Source organism: Desmodus rotundus, chromosome 3 (genome assembly GCF_022682495.2).
Source record: "Desmodus rotundus isolate HL8 chromosome 3, HLdesRot8A.1, whole genome shotgun sequence".
In the NCBI taxonomy this organism is placed as follows: domain Eukaryota; kingdom Metazoa; phylum Chordata; class Mammalia; order Chiroptera; family Phyllostomidae; genus Desmodus; species Desmodus rotundus.
This window is the reverse complement of record NC_071389.1, coordinates 16,943,791-16,959,598: the sequence shown is the minus strand read 5'-3', so window position 1 is coordinate 16,959,598 and position 15,808 is coordinate 16,943,791. Positions and strand designations below refer to the sequence as shown.

Sequence of the window (15,808 nt, the reverse complement as noted above, 5' to 3'; positions counted from 1 at the left end):
GTGTAGCTCTTCTGATTTCATTTGACAGCTCTGTCCCCTAGGGGGCTTTTGGAGAGGTTTGGAGACAGGTTTTGTTTTGTTTTCTTTTCTTTTTTGTCACAACGGCTAGGACCTCCTACTGTCATGGAGTGGGCAGGGACTGGAGGTGCTAAGCAACCAGCCACGCACCTGTGCAGTGAGGAATTCTGCCACGCTGGGTCCCCCTTTGAGACACTTTAACAGCTGATGTGCCTCTATGTGGAAACAAGGGGAACAGGGAATAAGGACGCCCACATCTCCCATCAGGAAGTTGTTGACCCCCGGACTTACCAAGGGGGTGGACAGGGACAGAGGATGGGAGCTGGGAATCACTGCTGCAGTTGGCAAACAACTGCTGAGCATTCACTCTGTGAAGGGCCCTTTGCCAGGCAGGACCTCAGGAACACAAATATGAACAAGACCAGTCCCTATCCTGGAGGAGTTCACAGTCAGGCTGGAGAGAAATAAAAATAATAACTCATTTATTAAGTGTTTGCTGAATGCCAGGTATGTTTACAACCATTTAATCTAGTTCTGAGTCTGGTTCTAGAATTAGAAAACAGACTCAGGGGTCACACAGCTATATGTGACAGAAAGGGGATTTGAACCCTGGTCTCACACCAAGGCCCATGATCTTTCTAATAGACCTCACTGTCTCTGGGCTTTAGGAAGAATCACATCTGCCCCAGGTTGATGTTTGGAAGATCCTTCTCCCTCTAGATTTTGGTAGAAAAATCCCCCTGGAAACCCACGTAGAGTGACCTAAAAGAAAGGGGACGAGGTGGCCAATGCAGATTGAGAGCTCCTATGCTAGGGGTTGCTGAATGGGAGCAATGAGATGGGGGAACAGCCAAGTGGCTCCTTCGAGAGGGGGTCACAGGAAGCCTTGGCTCTGCACACTCAAACTTTCAGGTACCAAGTCTTCTTGAGGGCCATGGTCTCCAGCCAATCAAACTCACAAGAGCCTGATGTATAAGCCAGAGTCCCAGTGTTCCTATCTGCCATGGAGTAAGCAGATAAGAGCACAGCTCTAGAGCTGTACTGCCTGGTATTAATCTTGCCTCCACCACTCAGCTGTGTGATTTTGTGCAAGTTATTAACCTCCCCAAGCTTCAATTTCCTCATCTGTGAGATGGCAATAAAAGGCTCCATATAGGCTAGCTCTCTTTATTACTGCCTTTTACAAATTATTTACTCTATACTAGGTATCCTGCTAAGTGCATGCTGCCATTTAATCTTCACAGAACCCCATGAGGAAAAGACTACTGTATCTTCAGTTTACTAATAGGAAAACTGAGGCACAATGAAGTAAATAGGTTATAAGACATAACTGGCAGAGTGGGGACTTGAACCAGACCCTCTGACTCCAGAATCAGTGCTCTTAGTCTCTATAGTCTTTCCCTGGGACCAAAATATTTTTGTCTGCCTGACGGGACTCTCTGCCTCGTACCTGGATGCCCACTGAGTTAAAATGAAGGCTCAGCAGGGCCATGAACCACGTGGAGTTTGTGGGGCCCTTATTGCTCAGCAGAGACCAGAGCCTACTGAGCCTGGAATCCCTGTATCTACTGGTTCCCTATCCCTCCCTCTGGGGCAGCTGAATAAATTCTCCATTGCACCCCCTTTTCTGTGCATCCTTCTGTTCCCTTCAGATAGAGCACAATGCAATTGATTAGGCCCCTGTTTTCTCAATTTCAATCACATCCTCGCCTTGCCTCCCTGAGATTACAGGCGGGTCACCTTGATTGCGGTTTCTACTGTTCACAAAACCCTTCAATCGTTTACAAAACCATCTCTCGCCTCATTCACTCCCCCACCTGGCTCTTCTCCTGATATGTGGATTTTACTGGCTTAAGACTCAGAGGGCAATTTTATTTCCGAGTTCATGGTGGGGGAGGAGGACACCTAATTGACTAACGCTAGGTGTTTCACATGCATCATCTAATATGATCCTCCTGAGGCAGTGCGGAAGTGTGATGATTCCCGTTTCATAAAAGAGGAAACAAAGACTCCGAGAGGCTATGACACTCACCCAAGGTCATACAGCTGGCTGGTAGAGTCAGGATCTGAACCCAGGTTTGTGTGACTTCAAAGTCTCATGTGTCCTGCTATATCACATTCCTTTTTTGAAGGAGTAGCATGGGAAAGGATGATACTAACTTAGAGTCAGGCCCAGGGAGGGCATGGGGCAGAGAGGGGTCTGGGGTAGCCCCGTATATGCTGAGGATTGTATCTGTAAAAGAACCAAGTCATTTATTAATTTTGCACATATTTACTATCTCCTGTAGGCTGGTCCTGCCCAGGAGGCAGACCAGTAAACAATTACAGCACTTAGGGGCAAGGTCAAGTCTGGAGGCCAAGGGAGACTTCTTGGAGGATGTGGGGGAAAAAAAAAAAAAGCCTGATGAAACAGCCAGAGGGTGAGATCATCCCCCACTGAGGGAATAAGCATGTGCAAAGGCCCAGAAGTATGGTAGAGCAAAGTCAAGTCAGGCAAGTGCAAATAATTATGTATGGGAGGGTTGAGGGTGCAGATGAGGCATGGAAGAAGGTTGGAAGGTCAGAGGTAAGAGGTAGGAGGGTTGGAATGCCAAAGAGTATGGCCCCTGAGTTGTAGAGAAAAGTCAGAGAGAAATCTAGGGGGCCTAGAACCTATTGGGGGCTGAGTCCATCTTGGGTCCCTCTGTTCTAGTACTGACCTGGGTGGACCCACTATCCACTCCAGTAGTTCTCTCCCAGGTACAGTATCAAATCCTCCCTTTCACCCTTTACACAAGCACACACCCCACAACCTGGCTGTCCTGCAGAGGTGTCCATCCGCCCTCTAGTTGTCACTCTGGGTACTACATTTTAAAACTGCAGGAAACTCCTCTGGGATAGGAGGGCTTAAGAGTTCCTGCTCTCAGAGCTCACAGTAACGGTAATGAGGATGAAGGGGACAGACCCCGGCAGAAAATGTGGGTGAACAGGGAAGGGTCCTAACTCAGTTGGGCATGGGGAAGTCTGGAAGCTTCTCAATGTAGGTGTTACTTCACCAGAGACTTGCAAAAGGAGTAAAAGTTTTGCTTGATAGAGAAACGAGAAGGGCATTCCAGACTCGAATGGGACCGTGCAGATAGGACCAACTAGGTAGGTGTGACTGGAGTGAAAAATTGGAGGCTAAAGGTGGAGATGGTAAGGTAGTCACGAGTCTTGTCTGCCACGCAGGCAGGCTAAGATTCTAAGTTTGGGGGCCATTGGAAGCCCTGAAGGGTTTTGACCGGGGGAGTAACAAAGTCAGATTCACTTTCCAGATGGAAAGTTCTGGTGACCAATGCGACAGAAGAATGGGAGGGGAAGAAGTGGGAAAGGGACACCCCTCTTGGATACAAAGAGCCACACCAGGTCACACTCATAGGATACATAGCTTTGAGCAGGCGTGTGAACCCGGCACACGGTGACCCCAACAGACATGTCCGGGGGATCCCAGGCTGAGCACCAACAGATAAACAAACACGCTCTGATGTGCACTCACACACATAGTCCAGGTTCACAAGTCGAAAGGAAACCAAGGAGCTGACAGAACCCCACATACCCTGATGGACGCACGGGAATTCTCTCCCCCCACCTCACACACACACACACTCACACACACAAGGGTCCTACCCTGCCCCCTGTCTCCCCCAGGGTCCCCCATCACCTCCGGCAGGAACAAAGCTGACCCTTGCCCTCTGGCCTCTGGCCTCTCCTCCCACACCCCCTGCCCAGAGGGAGGAGCTGTTTGAAGTCTGGGCTGCAGCTGGGGTTTCCTGTTGCCTGGAGGAATGTGGGAGGACTTGTAGGGAGGGGGGATGAAGAGGGGCCAGCAGAGGAGGAGGGATAATGGGGGCCTGGGGGGCCTTAGTTCCCACTGTACCACAATGAGGAGGGGCTTTCTGCTTCCATGGTCTCTTGGGCCCCAGCTCCGAGCTGTTCTCATCCAGAGGAGGGAAAAACCAAGGCCATGGTGGCTCCAGTCCAATGGGCTTCTTTTCCTGGATCTGTAGCTCAGTGGCTTAGAATAGGTCCTTAACCTCTTTTGGACTCAGTTTCCCCTTCTGTGAACTGGAATAAACTCCTCTCTAGCAAACTACACACTTCCTGAGAGAACTCCAAGAGGGGTCCTGCCCCAGAACTTCTGTAGCCAGGGAGGCAGTGCCCATCTCTGCCTAAGGCTTACTTTATTTTGCCCTTTCCATGAGCCCCAGGGGCCTGGCTCCAGCCTGCTGTGACTTCTCAGTTATTGTCGTTATTATTACACGACTCAATAACCCCTCAACATGCCCTTGCCAGTTTTCGAAGTGCTTTCACATCTATGTGCTCAGTAAGTCTTTTACAAACACTGCCTGCAACACAGGGAAGGGATTACTCTTCTCTTTATACATATGGAAACAGACACTCAGGGTTAAGGATATACAAGTAAAAGTAGAATCAGAACCTGGTATATCTGGTTCCTATTCCACATGGCCTCCAAACCCTGAGGCCCCAACAGCTTTATTTCTAGATTCTCACCTCTATTTCCCAGGATCTAGCTGTACCACCTTCTGCTTACATTGAAACAAAAGTGGTTAGAATGAGCTGAGCCCGGAAAGGGATGATGCAGGCTATTCCAGGACCTGGGCCCCCTCCTTCAAGTCTACTTTCTCAGGGAGCTTACAGCAGCTTCCCTGGGTAGCAGAGGGTGGTGACTCCCACACTGTTTTTAAGGACTGGGTAACTAACCCTAACTCTTTTAGACTGTGGCTGCCAAGGCTAACATGAAGACTAGACACTAGGTGGCAGCAGCAGCCCACAGGAAAACTCAGCTTGAGTTTGACTGGGGGGACCCCCCCTTCAAAACAATTTGGAGAGGCTCCAAGAGCAAGACCAGCCCCCAGATGACTGTGAAACCCTGTAAAACTTGATTTCTAGCACTGCCCAACACCTTGGTGGTTAACAGCACACTCTCTCTGGGGAGGGGACAGCTGAAGCAGCCTGGGTTGGGAGGGGCATGCTTGAAAAACCCTACCTAACTTCTATTCTATCCCTGTGGAGCCATGGACTCTACTAGCCTTGCTTTCTGCACCTCATCACTTAACCTGTCCCCTCCTGTGCCTTTCCCAAACTCCTCTTCATCCCAATCCCCCTGAGGCTCCCTATCTCCCTGAAGCCATCCTGCACTACCCCATCCAATTCCGTCCCAAAACTTGGTTCAGACTGGCTGGGGTCTTCATGCAGAGACTAATAGTTAAGGATGTAGATGTGAGAGGAGCTAAAAGAAAGGGGAATCTGGGCTTCTTTTATCCTGCCCAATGTTAAAATCTGTCCCGTGGGGGACCAACTAGGGCAAAATGCTAAAGCCTCATCTATTTGTGATAACTTTAGACTCAGACTTTGTTGCTGCAAAGGGCCCCTTTGCAAAGGGCTGCAAAGGAACAACTTTAACCACTGCCTTCATTAATATCTGACCTTATAAGACTTCCCATTCAATGCATACATTTGCAAACCGAAGGTATGCCTTCAAGGAGAAGCTGCTCCCCAAAAGGGGCCTGTCCAGCTGGCCATGCCAGGATGCCAGAGCAATAGGTGTAACATTTAGAGCCCTGGACCTCTCCCACTGCTGTTGCTACTCCCCTCTCCAAGGGCCAATAAAAAGTGCCCCTACCCAGATCCCTCCTCTTGCCATCTAGGGATTCCAGACCTTCCTAGAAGAGGAGCTTGGAAGAGATGGAGGTATAGGGAAGGTGGTGAAAGGAAGCTGCATTGGCAAAATGTCACCACGTGCCTTTGTCACACGCTGGCCATTACCCTGCCTTACCCCACAGGGCCAAAGGAAGAGTCAGAAACAGGGGAACCAAGGACAAAGGTAGTGCTGGAGGAACTTCAAACATGGGGCAAAACAGACAAAGCTGACATGGGCAAAGAAACGTCAGACACACAGATGAAGTGGGACTAGCTCAGGACCAGTTAGAGCTGGTGTTGGTAGACACTGAGGACAGGACAGCGACCATACGTTATTCATCTCTGTGTCCTCTGTGAGCCACACACAGACACTGGGGGGAGATCAGAGAGAGGCCTTGGGGAGTCACAAATTCCTGCATGGTTCAGAGGTTAAGCAGTAGGCTTTGCTCTACCACTTCCTAATTGGGAGGCCTGGGCCTAACTGTGCCCTCATCTTTAGAAATGCTAACAGCACCATTTCACCAGGTCTTTGCAGGACTCAAGGGCCCTGTGTTGTCCAGTAAATGGCAGCAGCAGCAGTTCTTCCTGGGCTATCCAGCTACCTCCCCTTGGTAACCAGGCACTGGCAGTGCACATTCCCATCTGTGGGGATGGGCCAGGCAGGGGGCCCGGAGCTAGGAGCTAGGGGCTGGATAACAGATGTGACCTGAAGAGGAGGTAGGTGAAAGTGCTGAGCCCAGCCCCCTGGCCGCAGCAGGAGCTTTTAACTGTTGAATTTGAATCTTGCTTCCTGACCCAAGGAAAACGCTCAGTCGAATTCTGGAAGTGTATGCGTGTGCACTTGCACATGTGTGAGCGCAGGCGGGCGCAAGCTCGCGCTATCTGTGGATTTCCCAGGACTTTTGTGCCCTTGCCGCCCTTGGACTTCTAGGAAAACTAGGAGTTGGGGTGGAAGGGGAAGCTAAACCCCGAGCTCAACTTTAGACGGGGTCGCTGAATGAGGAGGAGGCGCTGGTGGTGGGCTTTTGAGTTTTCTGGAACATCCCTCCTGCACAAGCTCTTGCGCTTTACTCAGTAAGACACCGTTTCAGAGGGAGAACGTCCCCAAATTCACAGAGCTTATCCTCCTTTCTCATCTCTTCCTCTTCCATTTAATTGGGACGACCCAGAAAGTCTCAGGTCTGGCTAATCCCTTGATCCCCTACTGAACTTTCATTCCATTCTTAGACCCCGCCCCTTCGCTCCCACCCGCAACCTCCCTCGAGCCAGAGCCCCTTGCTTGGGACAAGAAACTTGGGAAACGTTCCTAATCCTTGAAGAAAACCAGCACCCCTAGGTAAACGAGGACGCGACCCCGCCGCAGGGATTAGGGCGCAGGAGCGCTGCGGGATCCCAGCCGCGCCGTCGGAGCAGCCGCGCGGCCCCGCCCGCTCCGCGCGCGGAGCTGCTGGGGCGGGGACTACAAGTCCCGGCGTGCTGCGCGCGCGCTCCCCCCTGGGGTTCCGGATGGTGAGCGGCGAAGGTAAGGCGAGCTCGCAGAGGCAGCGGCGGCGGCGGCGGAGACGGAGAGAGGCAGGCAGGCAGGGCGAGGGCGAGAGACGGAGGGAGGGAGTGGAGCGAGCGAGGCAGACCAGACAGACAGACAGGCGGGCGGGCGGGCAGAGCGAGCCACCCGCCAGGCTGCGCTCAGTCCCTCTCGCAGCGGAGAGAGCAGAAGGCAGGAGGAGGGAGGGGAGGAGGGGGAGGGAGAGAGAGGGAATCCAGCTACCACCACCCGAAGCCAGCGTCTGCTTTCTGTCCTCATTTCCTTTTCCCACCCAGCTCTGAGAGCAGAGAAAGGCAGAGAGCGAGAGAGGCAGAGACAGTCGGAGAGACAGACAGACAGCCAGAGAGAACGGGAGGGAGGAGGGCGGAGGAGGAGGAGCAGGAGGAGGACTACGCGGGGCGCGTTCCCTCCCAGGTTTGCAATTGGGGGGGTGGGGGCGGGGGTGTCCAGGACTGTGAGAGTGTGTACGCGGCGGGAGGGGGGTTACGTGGAGGGCTCAGAGAGCGAAGGAGTGATCGAGGTGGGGGGCGCCGCGGGAACGGGTGGCCGTGTCCAGCGGAGTTAGCGGAGGAGAATGTGAGCCGAGGCGCGAGCCATGCTGTCAGCAACAGCGGGCGGCTCAGGGCTCCCTCACGACTCCTCTCTCCAGCAGCCGGGCGCCCGCGTCGCTGCCGCCGCCGGAAGACAGACGCCCCCCAAAGCCCCTTGCCTGGCTCGGACCCACGGAGCCGGCAGCTCAGCACTCCGGTGAGTGGCGCCTCCTCCCTAGCCCTAGACCCCCGCTGGGGACCGGTTGGCCGGGTTCTTTTGTGCAGCGCGCCAGGGGGGGCCCGCGCCCCCTCCGCGCGCCCCGGTCCGGTCAGCCGGACCCCGTGGCTGCGGTGCCCGCGGTGCGATCGGTCTTTGTTTCCACCGGGGCCCGCGGCTCGGCTGGGCTCGGCTCGAAGCCTGGCAGGCAGTGCCGGGAAGGGGGAGGGGGAGGTGGACGAGAGGGGGGGCGGGGAGGGGGGGTTCTCGGGTTTCCTGGCCGCCCCGCGGCTCCCCCGGCTCGGGGGCGAGGTGCGCGCCCAGCGCTGCCGCGCGCCCCCTCCTCCTTCCCCCTCCCTCCGTCTTTGGATTTAAAACTGCAATTTGCTCTCCAGCTTGCTGAGAATGTGGTGGGGGGGGAATGTAGGGGGGACCGTGGGAGCGGAGAACAAGGCTGGATTTTAGGAACGGCGCTGGGAAAGGGGGAGACTGCGGAGGGAGGAGCCCCTCCCTCCAATCCCCAAATCCCAAGGTTCCGCTGGTGCTCTGGGAGTTGAGGGGCGGGGACCTAATGACCCGGAGGGGGTGTAGGGTGGAGGAGGGATTTGGGGGCGGCCGAGGCCGGAGGGGTTGGGCCGCGTGCCCGGTTACCTGGCGAACAAAGTCGGCTCACTTTTGCATAAATAAATAAATAATCACCTATCAATGTGTTTCCTCTGGGGCTCTGATTGACTCGGTCCCCTCTTCCCCAGGGGGTGGGGTGCTGAGTGACAGCTGTCAGCCCCCTGGGCTGGTAGCTAGGGGTGAATTGCTGAATCCCTCTGCTTTCTGGCTGAGAGCGCCTTCCCCTGCAGGGTCCTGGTCCCCAGGCAGAGCCAGAGGGGCAGGGGGCTGGCTCTGAGTCTAGGAAATAACCTTGTTTCCTGTTCTACAGGAAAAGGGATAGCAACCCAGAGTTTGGGGGCTGGGGATGAGGACTGATGGGAGCTGGAGGGGTTCCCCAGCAGCCTGACCCCCCAGCCTCCTGCCAGGCGAAGGGGCCAGCTGAGGGAGGAAGGATGTGGGCCTTGCTGGCCGGAGGCGGGAGCTGGGGCTGTCCCTGAGGCGGCAGCGGGCACGGGGAGGGAGGAGGGAGGGAGAGAGAGAGAGAGAAGCGGGGGCGGGAATTCTCTACCGCAGACCCTGGGGGCCAGGGCCAGATGTGGAGGGGTGGGGAGTCCCTCCTCCCTTCTAGCTTGGGGGCCCTGAAGCTGGGCTGGGAGGGGCTGAGCCTGGTGCCCTCAGTTCTGCACCAGTGCCTGACTGGCAGGGCCAGCTGAATTTGGGCCCAGGCGTCACCCTGGGAGGCAGGGCTGGGCTGCACCAGCCTGGTCCCTGAGCACAAGGAGGGACCCTTGGGGGGCCTGTGCCTGTCTGGCTGGGCAGGCGGTTCCCGCCGGACCAGTTGGTGTCAGGCGGGACTTGGCCCCAGCTCCCTGGGCAGAGCTCAGGGTGTGAGGACAAGCTTTGCCTCCCAGTCAGGGTGGCCACATTTTGTCCACTGCTGCCACTAGCGGGCGGGGGCATGTGCCCGGGCCTGGACAGAGTCCTGCCAGGAGCATTGGGGGTGTTTCTATTGTTGGCTCGTTCCTGCACTGTGTGGCCCCGCGTGTGCAGCTTTGTGAGCTGGGGCTGGAAGTGAAAGATTACCAGTCTGCCTACCCCCCAGCCCGTGCTTTCGGGGGGAGGCTGGGTTGTGGCAGTGAGTTGTGGGGGACCCCCCAGGTGGCATGTGCACGCTGCTTGCTGTCTCCCTCCTTTGAGCAGATGTATATTTATTTTTATAGTAATGGAAAATCAAACTGGATAGTAAGTTAAATTCATTTTTTTCTTCTACTGTGTCAATAGTTAGAGTAACCCTCAGAGACTGGTGAACTTCTTGCCCCAGAGCTCCCACCCTTCAGAGGTTGCAGAGATCAGTGAGGGCATGAGCTTTGCAGGGACCAATGAGCGCCAGTCCAACCCAGGACTCTAATCTCTCTTGGTCTGACATTGGAGCAGGTGCCCAGGTAGGCAGGCATCGCCCCCTCCCCAGGCAAACCCCCACACCCCAATGTGTAATCTGGCCTCTCAGCCACCTTTTTGGTCAGTGCCTAAGCCGTGCCCAAGTCCTCAGGGACATTCTCTGGGTGGGCTCTTCCCCCCTGCCTAGGCTCCCGGGCCACGTGCTGATATTTATTTTCTGTAGTAAAATCCATTTTTAATGCCGTTACTTTTGAAATAATATAGAGAGAAACAAATGTGATGTGTTTAAGTTGCCCTCTGTGAGTTTTTAATGTGATCTATGGCTGAGGTATTGATGGAAGGAACTGTTGGGCTTGGAGAAATTTGGTGTCATAAAGAAAAAGAGTTTGCTGTTTATTATGGTTGCTGGGCTGGGGGGTCTGAAATAGGGTCAGGGCGCAGGGAGCCCCAGCCACCCCCCCACCCCCCGCCCCCAGGTACTGTGGATGGACAGCGTAGCTTCTTAGTTTGGGGGTATGTGGGTTCCAGGATTATTTTGCATTGCTCCCCAGCTTTTAAGGGGCCTTTGGTGAGGAATCTTTGGAGTTGGGGGGCTTTGTTCTCCCCACTCCACCTGCCTAGATCTTGGCAGGAAGGCTTCTGGAACCCCTGCAGAGTTAAGGGGATGGGGAGTTTGCACTTGGATACTAAAGGAGATTAAGGGGTGGGATCGCCCACCTGATTGTTGTGGCTGTGCTGGAGGATTGAGGGGCAAACTGTCCATGACAGAAACCAGGGGACATTGGGGGGGGGGCTGCTGTAGACTGGCAGAGCCCCAGAAGGACATTGCTTGTTCTCAGATCTGCCTGAAACACTGACTTGGGGCCACTCCCTCCTTTTGACTCTGTTTGCCGTTGGACAGGGGCTACCTCCAGGCTAACCTGACCTCCTTGATTCCCTGCCCCCTTGCTACTCCCAGGTCACCTTTTCTTTTTTCTTTTTTGGTTTGTGGACTACTCTGTGTCTCATGCCAGCCAGCCATCCAAGACCAGGGGTTGCCATGCCTTTGTACAGATGCCCAAGCCCTTCTGGTCTGGTTGAGTAAGGTCAAGCAGGCTCACTACCATGGGATGGAGCCCACCTCTGTCCCTGGGTCCCTTGGGTCTCTTGGGACAGAGCCTGGAAGCGGAAGCTAGGGTGGGGTGGAGCTGGGGACTGCAGGAGGGAGCATGGGTAACGTTGTTGCTAATGTCAGCAGATGGGCCCCCCCAGGGAGAAAGCTGGGCGAAAATGGGGGAGGTGGGGAGGAAAGAGACCCAGACAGCCGTTTGCTGAGTGGAGAGAGGGAAAGATGGTGACACGAGCCAGTGACGAAGGGATGAGAGAGAAAGCAGGCAAGGAGAGCCAGGATCACAGCCCCAGGAGGTGGGGGAGGTGGAGGCCAGGTGACCCAGAAGGCCTAGGCACGTGTCACTCCCCACACCACAGCCCCAAATGAGCAGGCACTGAGGGCCTCACCCAAGATAAAATGCTGGGATTGTTTTGGAGGAGAGACAAGCAAATGTCTCTGGAAAGAAGGGAGGAGGACAGGTGGGAGAGAGAGAGAGAAAGATTCCCACAGCAGGAGGGAGAATGGCGGGGGGCACGGATTCCAGGGGCCACTAGATTCATGGTTCTGCCCCCGGGCAGCGTCCCCCCTCTGCCTTCTCTGAAGGTCTGCGGACAGAACAGCTCTTCTTTGGATCTGGGGGGCGTGGCCTGAGGCAGGTTCCATGCCCCACAGGTTGTGGGTGCTCTATGCGAGGAGGCAACCAGGGTTTTAAAAGTAGGGAACGTTAGAATCTTAGAGATGCCAGGGTCCGTCATCCAGTTGGGCCCCCCTCCCTTGTTCGACAGGCAGAAACCAAGTCCAGAGAGGGGAGCCACTTGCCCAATATCGCAGACACTTGGCAGGGCCAGGCCTGGGACCCAGACTCTTTGCCGCTCCACCTCTCCATAGCTAGAGAGTTGGAACAGCTGCAGGGGGCCTCCTGGGCTCAGAGGGGGGCTGGAGCCTGGGGAGAGGAGCAGGCAGGCACCCTTGTGGCCAGAGCCCCCCCAGGGGAGGGGGAGGCGCCTCTGTGGGGAGAGAGGGAGGGAGGGGAGAGAGGAGGGGAAACAGTGAGTCAGGCTTCCAAGAGCTGAAGATGAGAGAGCCAGCGCTGGGAGGGAGAGGGCTGGGAGGGCTGCTCTGAAGCAAGGAGAGGGAGGGGGCCCAGCCAGGGGCAAGGAGAGCTCTGGAGGGAGGGAGCCCGCCCCTGGCCCCGGCCCAGCGGCAGGCCTGTGCTGTGCAGAGGGTGCCGCCAATATGGACTTCGCCCGTGGCAGGTCAGGAGGGAGCCAGATTTTATCTCTGCAGTGTCCCTTTCTTTCCCTATTACTCCTCATTTTTGATCCCACTCTAGGGTTTCAGGGGGAATGACTGTACTCCCATCCCTTCCTCAGTTTCTCCATCCATTGTGGTATTTGGACCTTGAGCTTTCCTGGGAGGGGGGTAGGGGCACAGCATCCTGGGAGGGTGTTAAGGGATGCTGTCGCCAGCTGCTGGCTTTGTGCTGGGAGTACTGTTGGAGCTGCCATTGGTGCGGGACGGGGCACAAGGTCCTAGGGTAGGCCCCTGTTGAACCCTCTGAGCTGGTGGCTGGCCACGAGTGTTGGGGTGCAGTCTGTGTGTATGAGTGAGTGTGTGGGGTGCTGATCTGGTGATGTAGGTGGGCTGTCTGGGGCCTCTCAGGATGGCCAGTGCTTAGACCAGGCCAAAGTCCCCACGTGTCCAGAACTACCTTCCACTTGGACCAGGGGGTGACAGTCATGTGATTGCCCCACATCCCTATGAATCAGAGGCCCTGGAGAAGTTGGGGGGTGGGAAGAGCCCCTGTGGGGAGCTGGTAAGACCTGCCTGTGTGGCCTCTCATGCCTGGAGCTGGGACCAGAACTAGAGAGATCCCCAGGGACTGCCTAGAAAGGGAGTATGGGAGGAACCCCCCACCCTCCACAACTGACTGGTAGCTAAAGCTCCCAGTCCCTCCTTCCCCAAGGTCTGACATCCCTCTGCCACTGTTCGATTGGCTAGGGAGTAAGGAAGGTGAACGCTAGGGATCCCTATCCTGCAGGGCCTGGCTTTGGGGAGGAATGGCAAAGTGAGGGTAAAGTGAGGCCCCCCCCTCCCCCGCCTCCTCCTGTACACACATAACACAGGCTCAGCTGCAGTGAGGCCCTCCTTTCTCTCCTCTTTCTGCTCCGGGGTCCTTGGCCTGAGAGCCCAGGGGAGGGGCCACTTTTGCAGCTGGCTGGCCCTAACTCCCAGCTCAGCCCAGCTGCTACTGAAGCTTCCAGAAGCTGCAGCTCTGCACCCCTTCCCCACACCCTGAGCCAGGAGAGACCTTTGCTGACCTGGAGGAGGGTGCCTTGGTAGTGAGTGGACACCCCCACTCACAACAGACAACCAGACAGATGGGTGGTGGAACAGATGGACAGAGACACCCACACACAGGCAGACGGAGAGAGACGGACAGATGGACCAGTACAGGGAGAGACGGACAGACATAGGTGCTGGCAGAGAGAAGAGTCAGAAAAATGGAAGGGCTTCGGGAGAGAGAAACAGACAGAAACTTGGAGAGAGGGCGATCCAAGAAGGGCAACCAGGTGACCCAGAAGGGAAAAGGGATATGGGGAGAGAGAGACAAGAAGAGATGAAGAAAAGTGGGAAACCCAGACGGAGGGAGAGGAGAGACTTGAGGCTGCAAACCACAAACGGGGATTTGATGAGAATCTGGAAGGTGTTTTCTCCTGCTTCCCTCCCCAAACCCCTAGGCCAGCCAAGTCCCCATTCCTTCCACCCCCAGCTCAGTTTCCAGCTGCTAAAGAGGTCAGGGAGACAGAGAGAAGCGGCAGCCCAGAGACCCCCTCCTCCCTGTTCTTTTTTGCAGGGGAGGGAGCTGCTGAGAGAGGCTCTCCCAGCCCTGACCTCTACTCACAGATGTATATACCTGTGGGCTTTTGGAAAATAGCGTCCCACACTCACTATTCACTGGGTGTGTGTTTCCTTGTATAAATGCACCCCCCACACCCACACCTGTCCACAGTCCTTGCTTCTCTCTCTCTCACACACACACACACACACACACACAATTTTTGATACACAAATCTCCATTTCCACACTCATTTCGAATCTCACAAACCTAACTAGTGAACACGAACCTGTGCTTCCTTACCCATGCAGGTGGTGACACAGACTTCGCCATGGGGTCTTAGGGTACGTTGACACACACAGTTCCACTTTCACACATGCAGTGGCAGTCACCAGAGCAGAGAGAAGACTCTAGACATGAAGATCAGGGTTCCCAGGGAGCAGTGGGGGTGGGGTTGGCATACCCCCTCACTCTGACCCAGCTGGCATGGGAGGGTGCCAGGGGGCCCCAGGCGGTCGGAGCCCTCCTGGGAAGTTGCAGGGCTGGGCCTGGGCACAGATGAATTGGATGGTGGGTTGCACGGTGTGAAAGAGCTGAGAGTTGCTGAGGCCAGTGTGCACATACAGCATGTACCCATGGGCACAGATGCAAGGCGTGGAGAGTGTCTGTTACGGTGTATGTGAGAAGGAGACCTAGTGCATGGGGGAGGCGCATGGGCGTGACGGGATCCAAGGTGTGTGGAGTGCGTGGATATGTATGTGTGGATGCATGTATATGTGGCAGGTGTGTGACTGCCTGGTTTTTCAGTGTGGGGACGTGTAATGGGTATACATACGTGAAGGTACAGGGCACTGGGGGTGAGCTGCCGGGGTGTGAGGGCTCAGTGTTACGTGGATGTGAAGGTGTGTGGGGTATTTGTGCGTGGGTGTAGGTGGTGTGCATATATGAGGGGGTAGCTGCCTGTGTGAGGCTGTGAGCGTGTAGCCTGGGTTGGAGGGCTGCCTTCCAAGGCCAAATGCTGCTTGAACAGAGGCCATCGGCGCAAACACATGCGAAGGGGCTCCAAGGCTCACAGTTGGGCACTGACCCACACAGATGCACAAGGACAGACAGACCCGCCCCTGTCCTCCCTCTTCCTCTCTCCTGGCGTCAGTGGTTTTCAAAGGAGCCTGCACGAGGACCGTTTGCTGTGCAGTTCCCCCACTCCCAGCCCATGGCTCTTCAAACACACTTGACGCCTTCCAGGCAGCTTTGTGGAGGCTCCTGCCTCAACCATCTGAAGGCAGATGGGTGGGCTAGGATCTGCTGCCGGCCCCCAGGGAGCGAGGAGGCGGCTGCTCCTGGGCCTGGGCACAGGCTCAGACAGATGGACTGCTTTCCTGGACACCCCCACACAGGGTCTGGAGGTGGGCCGGCAGCCCCTAGATGGGCCCTTAAGCAGAGTCCAGGACTCTGGCCTTCATTTCCCCAGAGGGTCACCCACCTGTCTGGGCACAGGGACCCAACTACAGTCCCTACCACCTCCTAAATATACAAAACTGCTCCCACACACAGCTCCAATACCCCCAAACACAGCCATTCCACCTACAAACACACAATCCCAACACCTCCACAAACACCTAGTCACTCCACCTACAAACACCTTCCTGGCATTCAGCTGCCCTATATCACATACAGCTCGAACACACACCTAAACATACAACCACCACGTATTTTCAACCCTAATACTTTACCAAAACCATTTAATGACCCACGACACACCCCCAAACACCCCAGTGTACACACACACAGCTTCCACCACACCCTCACACGTCAGTTCCCTCTCCGGCGCCTCCCCAGTTACACCCAGGACTGCACTACAGCCCCAGCGCTTTGCACACACGCA

At 55.6% G+C, this 15,808-nt stretch overlaps 1 protein-coding gene across 7 annotated transcripts in view; it reads left to right on the top strand.

Moving 5' to 3' along the window:
* The first annotated feature begins 7,200 nt into the window (after positions 1-7,200).
* AHDC1 (AT-hook DNA binding motif containing 1) overlaps positions 7,201-15,808 on the top strand; it is a 62,532-nt gene continuing 53,924 nt past the window's right edge. For 2 of the 7 annotated variants that reach the window (XM_053920399.1, XM_053920395.1), the window contains exons 1-2: positions 7,253-7,657; positions 7,896-7,990. The gene's annotated coding sequence lies outside the window, so the exon portion shown is untranslated. Of the gene's footprint in view, positions 7,220-7,252; positions 7,658-7,739; positions 7,991-15,808 lie in introns of those variants that run through there. The other 5 variants (XM_053920398.1, XM_053920393.1, XM_053920397.1 and 2 more) reach the window with 4 other exon arrangements.